An 11,877-nucleotide genomic window follows, 5' to 3' on the forward strand; every position below is an offset into this window, starting at 1 on the left:
ATAGCGAAGTCCTTCATTTGGAATGGTAATAGTCCCAGGTTAAATTTCAAAAAGTTACATAGGCCGATTGACAAAGGTGGATTAGGCCTACCCGAGATTTTGTTTTATTATTATGCATTCGGTCTCAGACATTTGGCTCATTGGTTGCTTGAAAAGGAAGTTCTTGCCCCTATCTCACCACTGCAAAGCGTTTCGATTAAACTAGCCGGAGAGGTTAAGTCGCACCCCGTTATTTTGCATTTGCACTTGATATGGACAAAAGTGTCCAGAGTGTTTAATTCTGATCTTTATTTAAATGTAGCCTCGAGCATATGGCTGAACCCTAATTCAGGGTTAATACATTTGGTGACCTATATGAGAGTGAAGTATTGAGACCTTTTGAAAATTTGGTTCAACATTTTGGCATTCCCAGATCTCAGTTTTATAAGGATTTACAGCTGCGCCACCTACTCTGCACTGTTTTTGGGAGTTGCACGCACCCCCCCCAGTTCGGCAGATACTCTGGGAGTGGTGATTGCTGCTTTTGGGAAGGGTCATGAGGCATCAGTGTATTACTCCCTGCTAATTCAGAGTCTGGGGAATGGAACTTTGAATTCTCTCAAAACATTATGGGAGAAAGATCTAAACTTGACATTGGAGGAGGGGGTGTGGGCTAGGATCCTAAAAAATGTCAAGTCTGCATCTAGAGATGCAAGGGTTCGCCTTATGCAATTTAAGATTTTACAGCGATTTTATTGGACCCCCTCCAGATTGTATAGGCTTGGTCTTAAAGACACACCCACCTGCTGGCAATGTCAATCAGAGGTAGACATAACTCATGTCTTTTGGGGGTGTGTTGAGATCCAGGAGTTCTGGTTGAAAGTTCAGAGTCTTATATGTGATGTATTGGGCACTCGGCTTTCACGTTTCCCCAGACTATATATATATATATATATATATATATATATATATATATATATATATATATATTTATATAGGGTTCCTGTCACTCAACTGGTAGAGCATTGGGCTAGCAATGCTAAGATCATGGATTCAATTATGTTCAGAACATACAAACTGATAAAAATGTATACCTTGAATGCACTGTAAGTTGCTTTGGATAAAAGTGTCTGCCAAATACATAAGTGTGAATGTAAACATGTTAGAAAGAGCATATACATTATGTTTGGCCTCATATACACAAATAGGAAACAAAGGCAGGCCTATATACAGTCATAAAGCCTGACTGCGGCCAATACAAACACTCAAAGCCTGATAACAACAACCACGCCAAAATCAAACAAAGTGAGTCCAAAACAGACTACAGATCCCATCAAGCCTTGTTCACTTTACACCTATGTGTGAAATTCTGAAGGATCGAACTCTCAACTCCTATTGGATGAAACGTACGACAGAACACACCCCCAACTATGACGTCACCGGAAATTCCTTCTAGGCTTCGCTTCCAGCGACAGTATGTGCCTCGTCTAGATGTAGCCCTGCTGCTCCCAGGTGTAGCCTCGTTGCCCAAGGAAGTAACGTACATACCTGATCTTTGGCCATACGATCACCATCTCGCTGGACGAGTTGAGCTTTCTCCTAGTTCCACCGAGCACGCTAACTGATCCGAAGGAGACCTCCGTGCAATCTGCGTCTCACCCATTTGCCTGCAGAAGTGAAGATGATTTCTCTTCCTTCTTCAACCGAGTCGACTTCACTGTTTTCTCCGCTGACCCGCCGAGAATCAGCCGCCGTACCTTCCGCCAACAGAGTGAGGAAACAGCCTCCCATCATCACCTGAGACTTGAGGAACCGAGTCGGAGTCAAACGATGGACGAACACACTCAAGTAAGAGGTTTACGTCTGGGCAGACATAGATTATTATAGTGTGTTATTCTTGTGTATCAATGTTATTGCTTGTACAGTTTATGGACCGCCGAGTCCGCTCATTGCTTCTAATAATAGTCAAGGGATTATTGTAACTTACTCTTACCACGAATGAGATTTGCTGTGTTGTTGTCCAACCACGTTGGACTGTTTGTGAATTTCCACCATCGCGGGTGAGACCGGCACACTGAGTTTATCCATTAAAGAACCAACGACCACGACGGACGGATTATGAGCTGTTCACCACGTCTCTGAGTGATAAAATAAAGGTTGCCTGCTCTCCCACGATTGCTAAAACCGGCTTCAGTGCCGTCACTCTTTTCTCTTTCTCTCATACTAACCGCACACACACACACAACCCCTCACAAACATACCCGCACACACATTTGGCGAGCAGATAACTTGGCGATAGAGTCCATCTTTGTCCCTAAGTTATCGTACCAGCGGAGACATGCGTTAAATGTGCAGAACCATTAACCAGTCTCTCTGCCTACATTTCCACGAGAGCCATGACCGCCATTTGTGCCCTCCTTCTCTCCTTACACACACACACACACACACATAATCTCCTCTCATGTATTATAGGTTTATTTGTTACCATATCATGCTACTGTTTAGTTTGTAGTTGGAAGTCAGAAGTTAATTGACTGCATTGTATTGATTATTAATTGATATTACTGCATTAATAAATTTTGTTATACTTTAAAGAGAAGTGTTTTGGTATTGTTCTGCATGCACCTGTGTCCAGGGCTGGTAAGGGATGTCAGTGCTCAGATTCAAGCCTTCATTGTTTTCCTTTTGAATGTCGATGTTCTCTGGACATTGACTTTCCTAAGAGAACAATCCTATAGTGAGACTGCTATACTGTCTGGTTGTTAGTCCCTGATTCCATGGTGGTGCCCCAGTGATATTAATCCATATTAATATTCTAATGATTTTGATAATTGATAATTATCTTTGATGATTGTTGATTTGAAGGACAAATAAGCTGATGTTAATTCTAATCAATGTTCTATTGATTTTAATCATTAATAATTATCTTTTATAATAATTAATATTATATTGAATTTGATAATTGATGGTTATCTTTGATGATTGTTGATTTAAAGGATTAAAAAGCTAATGTTGATTCTAATCAATGTCCTAATGATTTTAATAATTAATAATTATGTTTGATAATTATTAATTATTGCTAATAACCAAACCTGCTCCTGAATGAAGCGCCCAACACATTCTGATAATGAAATGTTGCAAAAACATTGGCTGAATGTAATTCTAACAACTGATGGAGAATGTCTCAGCAATAAACTAAAGAATACATAGATGTCTCTATGACATACGTGCTATCAGGGAGCATGTCTGAATTACAAAAGAAGGCAAAGTTTAGGAGGATTATTTTTATTTTTTATTATTTAAAGGGTTTCAAATTTAACAAGGCAACAAAATTGCCAATTAACAAACTGATCATTCAATAAAGGCAACAACAAAGTTCTCCAGCTATTTTTGCTATCTTTTATAGCAATGGATATTCTGGTAACACTTAATGTTAATGTTATCTTGGTTAAGGGTGTATAAAGGGGTTTATTAATGGCTAATAAACCATTTAAAAATGCATTATAAATCATTAATACACAGTTATAACAAAATGAATAACAATTGAGACTTTCATACAGTACTTTTCCAAATAGTGAGCCATTTTACCTCACATGTTATAAATGCGTGGTAACACTTATTCAAAACTAGTAATCTATGAAAAGACCTGAAAAGTGTTTTTTGCAGAAGACTTTAGGTAACTAGGACTACAATATAAGTAAAAAAACATTCTTTTGACATCAACTTGACAAGGAAAATGACAATGTAATTGAATCAATTTAATATAAACACAAGGCAAAAAAGACATAAACCCTCCTTTTAATCTCACTATAATAGTATTTCTTTTCTCCATTGTGACATAAATTATGAAGAAGGGCAATTTATGTTTTTAAATAAATGTAAGTATGAATAAGTGTATTTATTAAGCATTTATAACATTTAACATAAAATGAAAGTTGCCCTTTTTATTCATGTTGTTATAACCGCATATCAATGACATATAATGCATTTGTAAATGGCTTATTAGTCATTAATGAACCCCTTTATAAACCCTTTACACAGTGAACATTGATGTAAAGAGTTACTGATATTGTCACTTGATAACACAGTCTAATTGTAAGGTTATCATAATCACTGTTGCTTTTCCATTGACCCACCTGATTAAAAAAGGACTTGTTGACACTGACATAATCATAGTGTGTTTTTCCCCTCATGAGGGCAGAATACCTTATTGACATTATTTAAGGCCAAAAATTTAAACTTACACACCAGTTAAAACAGGTCAGGTTACTGCATGGCTGCTAAAATATAAATGTATATTAATTGTCAAGTTATCTGCAGTTCACAAAAACTGTCACTGTGATACATGTAGGAGTGTAAAGGATTTCTAAATGTACAAAATTTGTTGTAAGCATTTTAAATATGACACATTTACCAATTTTATCACAATATACCTGAGTGATAGTATGATTATTATGTTTGCTTTTTTTTTACAGTTCTGAGCAAGAGTTTAACATGTCTTCAGCTGGCAACGTCTACAATGTCTCATTTATACTGTCACTTCAGGGCTTCGATCTACCCCCGGAGAGGGCCATCGCAGCACTTGTCTTTGCCGCTCTGAATTATATGATCATATTATTCTGCAACTCCTTCCTCCTGTTCACTATTATAAGCAATAAGGGTCTTCGTCAACCTATGCACATTCTGCTGTTAAATTTGCCCATTAATGACCACCACAGCTCTGTTCCCACATATCATGCAGGAGCTCCTGTTTGACACCAGGACCATACCGTTCTCTTCCCGTTACTCAGGCTTTCTTTATACATGTATACACTGTAGCTGCTGTATTCATCCTAACTGCTATGGCATATGACAGATATGTCGCCATCTGCCAGCCAATGAGATTCACCACTATTATGAGCAATGGTCATGTCATGAAGATCATATCATTAGTTTGGCTTTCTAATTGGGCTCTGATGGAAGTGCTTTACATTCTCCTACTACGTTTGCCTCGATGTAGATCTTACCTTACTTACACATACTGTGACAACCCCTCCCTGCTGCAGCTGGTGTATGCAGACACAACCATTAATAACATTTATGGACTACTAATCACAGCTATCTGTCAGTTGTTGACAGTGGGACTGATTTTGTACACATACCTCTGGATCCTGTTACCTTGTTTATGAAACAAATGCCCTGAGACAAGAAATAAAGCTCTACAGATGTGTGACACACATCTAATTGTCTTTCTCTTGTTTGAGTGTTTGGGTCACTTCACAGTAATCTCATACAGAATAAATCATATTTCTCCACACTTAAGGAAATTCAGTGGGGTAGCTGCAATAATATTGCCACCAACACTGAATCCTATTATATATGGGCTGAAAACGAAAGAAATCAGGGTCAAAGGGTTAACATTTTTCAAGCAAAAGGTTTTCACATCATAAAGAGCAATGAATAACACTTTAGGGAATACAGTACTGTAATTAATAAATGCTAGCTTTCTCCTGTACTGATTGATATATGTTTATGCTTCAGAAAGGGGATAATTTATATATTGTTTCCTTAAAAAATACTCGATTGAAAAGCTTGCTTTTATGTTGATATATGTTTTAAATCATAAAGACAGGTAAGAAAATCTATAGAAAAGTCTCCCTGTTCATGGATGGAAAGACTTTTCTGCAGATTTTCTTATATGATTTAACTGAATGCATTCATATGAATCAATTAAGATGTAATTGTATATCTCAATTTCATGTCCAACCCTTTCTTCTGTAAATCTGACATAATGTATTTTATGTACAGTTTATATATGATCAATTTGTATTATGTTTAAAAGGCCCAGGGGCTCTTTTTGTTGTGAGCTTTTTTCAAAAAATGATTCCTGGCAATAGTAGGATTTAAATAAAATGTTTAAAATTAGATTTATTTAAATATGCATAACTTTGCTAAGTATAAAATTAGTTAAATTAATGTCAAAGCAAACAGTTGTTTTGCTTTTTAAAAGACTGTATTGTTTTGAATTTTGTTTACTACACTCATACTCCTCGTCAAGTTTAATTAAATTCTTTACATTTATTTTGAATTCATAATATGTCCATTATTCAAAGATTACTCAAATCAGTTTGATGGAATTATATATATATATATATATATATATATATATATATATATATATATATATATATATATATTTATGAAATGTGACATCTTAAAAATAGACTGAAATTTTTTTTTAAGTGATAGTTCCACTAAGATTCTAATATAAAAATATCATTTTTCTTACTTCTGATTCACCTCAAGAACCCTGATTTAATTAATCAAAATAAAAAATCAATTCATGTTTGAAAAGGAAGGTTTGCCTAGCATTTTTATTTGAACTCTGACCCCCACAGATAGAGGATTAGGCTCATCCACTGAGAATGTATCTGTAACTGTACAAAAACCTGTAGATGGTTTTTCTAAATTAAAACACTGCAATTGTGGTTCCTGACCACAATATGAAAACCTAAACCAATTTTTCAATGGTTCCACGTTAGAGAACACATGTTTATATATGAATGACATTTTATGTAACTAGTTAACCAGTGGCTTCATAAAGGGTGATTTCAAAGTGTGTTTCCAAAGTTAGTTGATTTAGATATTTCATAGGACACCTCAGCATGTCTAATTCAACACAAACACATAAAATATGATACTTTTCTCCTTTAATAAACATCACATTTTTATCTCAATAAAATGCAGTACACACAGGCATTGTGTATTTTTACAGTTTTTCTTAAAACCTCTGTGATAATTTTTATAACAAGCATCTTTCTGTAAAGTAAAGAAACAGTTAAAATAATAGAAATTGTAATTACAGAAAAAATAAAATAAAAGGATAATTAAAATCACAGAATCTGTTTTTGGACACAGAATTAGTTTCTCAATAACCCCATTTAAAATGTTTTTTAGAATAATAAATACAATAATATCTATAGGATTATTTATTAATGGTTGTTATTATTCATGATGTTGATGTGTCATTCTCTGTCCTTTATTAACTTTGACTATAAAAATTATATTTTAGGATCTGCTCCAATATTATTGAGTTGAGATCTGGTGACTGCATGATTGTAGCATGAGGTTTAAATATGAATTCTTTGTTTATATATGAATTCCTCTCAAACCATTTAGTGACCATACTGTGTCCCTAACAAAGGAAAAATGCTTAGTGTGAAACAAACTTCACTGGCTTTGTTTTACATATTGGCAAATCTAGTGTTTAATTTGATCTATTTTGCTTTCAAGCATGATTCTAAGTTGTATGTAAAATAAAAATGTAAAAAGTAGAACAAGAAAGGTATGTTTTATTCTTTTAAAATTTAAGTAATTTCATGCAACCTTACTGCACAAGCAGTACTTAAAATAGCAGGGCTGTAAATAGATGTTTTTTTTGTTTTGTTTTGTTTTGTTATCCCTTTTCTTGCTATCTTAACATTATTTCTTTACTATAATTATCTATTTTTAATTTTTATAATCATTAAATAAGTTTTACAACCAAGAGTAAAGGCTTAGAATACACATGGATCAAACAGATATAAATGTAATTTGTACAGATAATATTGGGCAATATTTGCCATGCAGTGTTTTATGAGGTTGGTGTGAGGCTATATATATTTACTTCTTGCATTTAATTATTATTCCAAAGGTGTGTACACTAAAGAACATTGGATTATCTTGAACAATAGTGTGCTGTGTAACATGATGTCACAACATACTGTACTAACCAAGACCACCTGCACAATTATCCTGTTAGGCAGTGACATGTCACAGCAGACTTTGCTCTTAATGGTTGTCAAAATATTGTGTCATCAATATAGCTCACCTTACTGTATTGCCTGGAGACCTGTTAGATGTTAGTCTTGCATGTCAACCATTTGTATGATGTAGCAACTGTGATATATTGGCACCACTTGTTGTTCATTAGTTTAATGAATGTAAGACATTTACATTAGTTATTGTTTGTTTCTGACTTCTCTCTTGGGAAAACAAGATAATGAGTCTTTTAGGAATATGCATGAAGAGTTTCATTAGGTTTCATGAGTTACATTAGGAGCATGGGGTATTTTCATATTACCAAAATGTTTTTGTTGTATCTGAGATGGTAATGTGAATGGTTTGTAATGTCTATTGTGAAAGCAGTCATTTGGCCTTTAAAAGTGCATTATGGGTAGTAAGCCATATAGACCCAATGCTGCCATATTCAAGATCATAGAGACTTTTTAAGCATTAAACAATTTCAGTTGTTTTTCTGGTGTTTGTTTGACTGAAGACCTCTCATAGTATAACTTTAACTGGGGTAGAACATGTCTTTTGAAATTTATAAGCCAGATGTGGCCCAAGTTTCTTTTGTATTGTCAGTTATTGCCATCTATTGTCTATGCAATATTTATAACAACTAATCAAATATGTGATAATAAAGAATATTAGTCTATGGTTTTAAAAAATAAAACCTACTAAGAATGCTCCTAGAATGTTAGAAATAGGTTCCCAAAAAATAAACAAATAGGAACCATATTACCGTAAGGGGAATGTACTGTGTTTAATAGGTTAAAGCCTTTAGTTACAAATCAAATCAAATCAAATCAAATCACTTTATTGTCACACAGCCATATACACAAGTGCAATGGTGTGTGAAATTCTTGGGTGCAGTTCCGATCAACATAGCAGTCGTGACAGTGATGAGACATACGCCAATCTACAATAAACATCAAATTAACACAACACAATTTAAACATCTGTTATACATAATTAAACTCGACTTAAAACATCAAATTAACACAACACAATTTAAACATCTGTTATACATAATTAAACTCGACTTAAAACATCAAATTAACACAGCACAATTTAAACATCTGTTATACATAATTAAACTCGACTTAAAACATCAAATTAACACAGCACAATTTAAACATCTGTTATACATAATTACACAACTTAAAACATCAAATTAACACAACACAATTTAAACATCTGTTATACACAATTACACTCAACAATATACAATAATAACATACATTGCACAGTATACAATATGCTGTTTTTGTTTTTTTTTTTTTTTTTTTGTTTTGTTTTTTACTATATAGATACTATATAGATACACATTATTCAATAAAAATTAAAATATATATGAAAAAAGTATATATATAGAATGTACAGTATTGTACTGTATTGACATTCAGGCTGTCGGTTGATAGTCAGTTGTTAAGAGAGACATAATATAATGACAGTAATATAATTTATGACAGTCCGGTGTGAGATAAAAGAGTAATAAAGTGCAGGGATGATGTATTTTGATCGTGGGAGATCAAGAGTTCAGAAGTCTGATTGCTTGGGGGAAGAAGCTATCATGGAGTCGGCTGGTGCGTGTCCTGATGCTGCGATACCGCCTACCTGATGGTAGCAGTGAGAACAGCCCATGGCTCGGGTGGCTGGAGTCTCTGATGATCCTCCGAGCTTTTTTCACACACCGCCTTGTATATATTTCCTGGAGGGAGGGAAGCTCACCTCCGATGATGTGTTTGGCAGTTCGCACCACCCTTTGCAGTGCTTTGCGGTTGTGGGCAGTGCTATTGCCGTACCAGGCGGAGATGCAGCCAGTCAGGATGCTCTCCACAGTGCAGGTGTAGAACCGTGTGAGGATGTGGCGGTTCATTCCAAACTTCCTCAGCCGTCTCAGGAAGAAAAGGCGCTGATGAGCCTTCTTCACAACGACTTCAGTGTGGACGGACCATGTGAGTTCCTCAGTGATGTGGACACCCAGGAACTTGAAGCTGCTGACTCTCTCCACTGGTGCCCCATTGATGGTGATGGGACTGTGTTCTCTGTCTTTTCTTCTGAAGTCCACCACAAGCTCCTTTGTCTTACTGACGTTGAGGGAGAGGTTGTGCTCCTGACACCAGTGTGTCAGAGTGTGCACCTCCTCTCTGTAGGCTGTTACCTACAATCTGCTTTAAATTTTAAATGTTTAAAAGGTCAAGGTATGTATTAAAAGCCTTTAATAGCCTATATACGATTAAATATATATTAATTCAATATTACGTTATTATGTTATGACCATGAAATTAAATGTCAAACTTTAGCATGTGGTTACCCATGCATATTTTTTTAAAGCAAGCAGTGCCGGTGTCGTGATCAAATGAGTCTGCCTGTGAAATTGAGTACCAATCTGACATCATAGCGATTCCATTGGCTCAGAGAACTTTTAAGGAGTACTGTATCCACTGCCTAAATAGAAATCCTACAAAATAATTTTATGGTGTAAATATCATGGTATGTATGTAAATTTGACTCCGGTCCAGGCTGGCCTCTGCTCTACGAGCCAGCGCTCACACCTGCCATGGCCAATGAGTCAGCATCCATGCCTACCATGGCCAAGTCAGGATACTGCCGTACCATGTTACCACGTCATGCCATGTAGCCACGTCAAGTCACCATGCCCCTAGAGGGGGGGATATGTCACGTCTATATGTGTTTTTGTTCATGTCTTTTATTTTGAAAAGTGTTTCCATGCCATGTGTGTTCCTGTTTCCTTGGTCATGTGATTTCATGTTTCCCTCCATGTTCATGTGTCTTGTTTCCATTGGTTTATTGTCTTTCTAAGTTTCTCCCTTGTCCATGTATTTAAGCCTCATGTTTGCCATAGTCCATTGTCAGGTATTGTGAATGTAACTTTGTTGGATTGTTCATGTCATGTCATGTCATGTCAAGTCAAGTTTAGCCAAGTCAAGTCAAGTTTAAGTCAAGTTCATGTTTTTGTATTTTTGTTCACATTGGGAGTTACTTGGGTTCATCACACATCATCGTCTTCATCGTCTGCCTATCATTGCCAGCATCATTACAAACACAAAGTATAATGTTATAAATTTACACTCAATATTTAAAAATTTGAAAAATAATTAGAGATTTACGCTTATAAATATGTTGTAAACGCGTCATCACAGTCTGTGAAAAAGGTCTATTCTTTAAATCATACTGCTGGGAGAGCAAAAATATATTGTACGGGAAACTTGATTGGTAAATGGAGCATCATTTGACTTCAAAGCTGTGGTTAGGAGGTGGAACAGGTAGGGATGGGCGATACCACTTATTTTCTTTTCGATCTGAAACCAATCATTTCAAGTCCAATAACGTCGATACCGATACCAATACCAATACCGATACTTCTATTAAACTGATTTTTTTTCCTTCGATTTCTTGGAATAAAATGGGTATATTTAAATTTAATTTTTAGTCATAATTCAAGTCATTATTATTATTATTATTATTATTATTATTATTATTTTTAATTTGTGAGTCTAAACAGAAAATTATTAGACTTCTGTTTTGTTTACTCTTACAAAACCATGGTTTCACTACAGTAACTATAGTTTAACCATGGGATTTAGTTAAAGCATACACAGTAAATTTGTCAGAGTAAAATTTACTCAAATTGAAGAAAATTTTACTCTATGCCAGATAACATTTGGTCCCTCTCTGAAAAGAGTAAAAGTTTCTCTTTTGATAGAGCTGTTTTTCCAGAGTTAATTATGCTCAATTTAGTGATAATATTTGACTCTTTCCTGTGATATTTGACTCTATTTAGTGTTTTTTTTAATCAACTCTCGTACAATTTTACTCAGTTCAGAGCTAAAAGAAATTGACTCTGCTACTTTTTAACTCTGTTCAGAGGATCTTCAAATTTACTCTGCCACAATTTACTTCCCCTCCAGAGTTGTTTATCATCAATTATGAGTGAACTACAAAGAATAACTCTATCCAGAGTTATTCTTCTGAATTACAACATTCATGTTTTACCCTCAAAAAGCCCTAAAATATAAATGAAAAACTTGCTTTTCAGTCTGAAAATAAAATCAACAACAAACTGTATAC

At 35.0% G+C, this 11,877-nt stretch overlaps 1 pseudogene; it reads left to right on the plus strand.

Moving 5' to 3' along the window:
• The first annotated feature begins 4,473 nt into the window (after nt 1-4,473).
• LOC127422370 (olfactory receptor 52E8-like) lies at nt 4,474-5,408 on the plus strand (annotated as a pseudogene).
• Nucleotides 5,409-11,877: the final 6,469 nt, after the last annotated feature.

This window comes from Myxocyprinus asiaticus, chromosome 31 (assembly GCF_019703515.2).
Source record: "Myxocyprinus asiaticus isolate MX2 ecotype Aquarium Trade chromosome 31, UBuf_Myxa_2, whole genome shotgun sequence".
NCBI lineage: Eukaryota > Metazoa > Chordata > Actinopteri > Cypriniformes > Catostomidae > Myxocyprinus > Myxocyprinus asiaticus.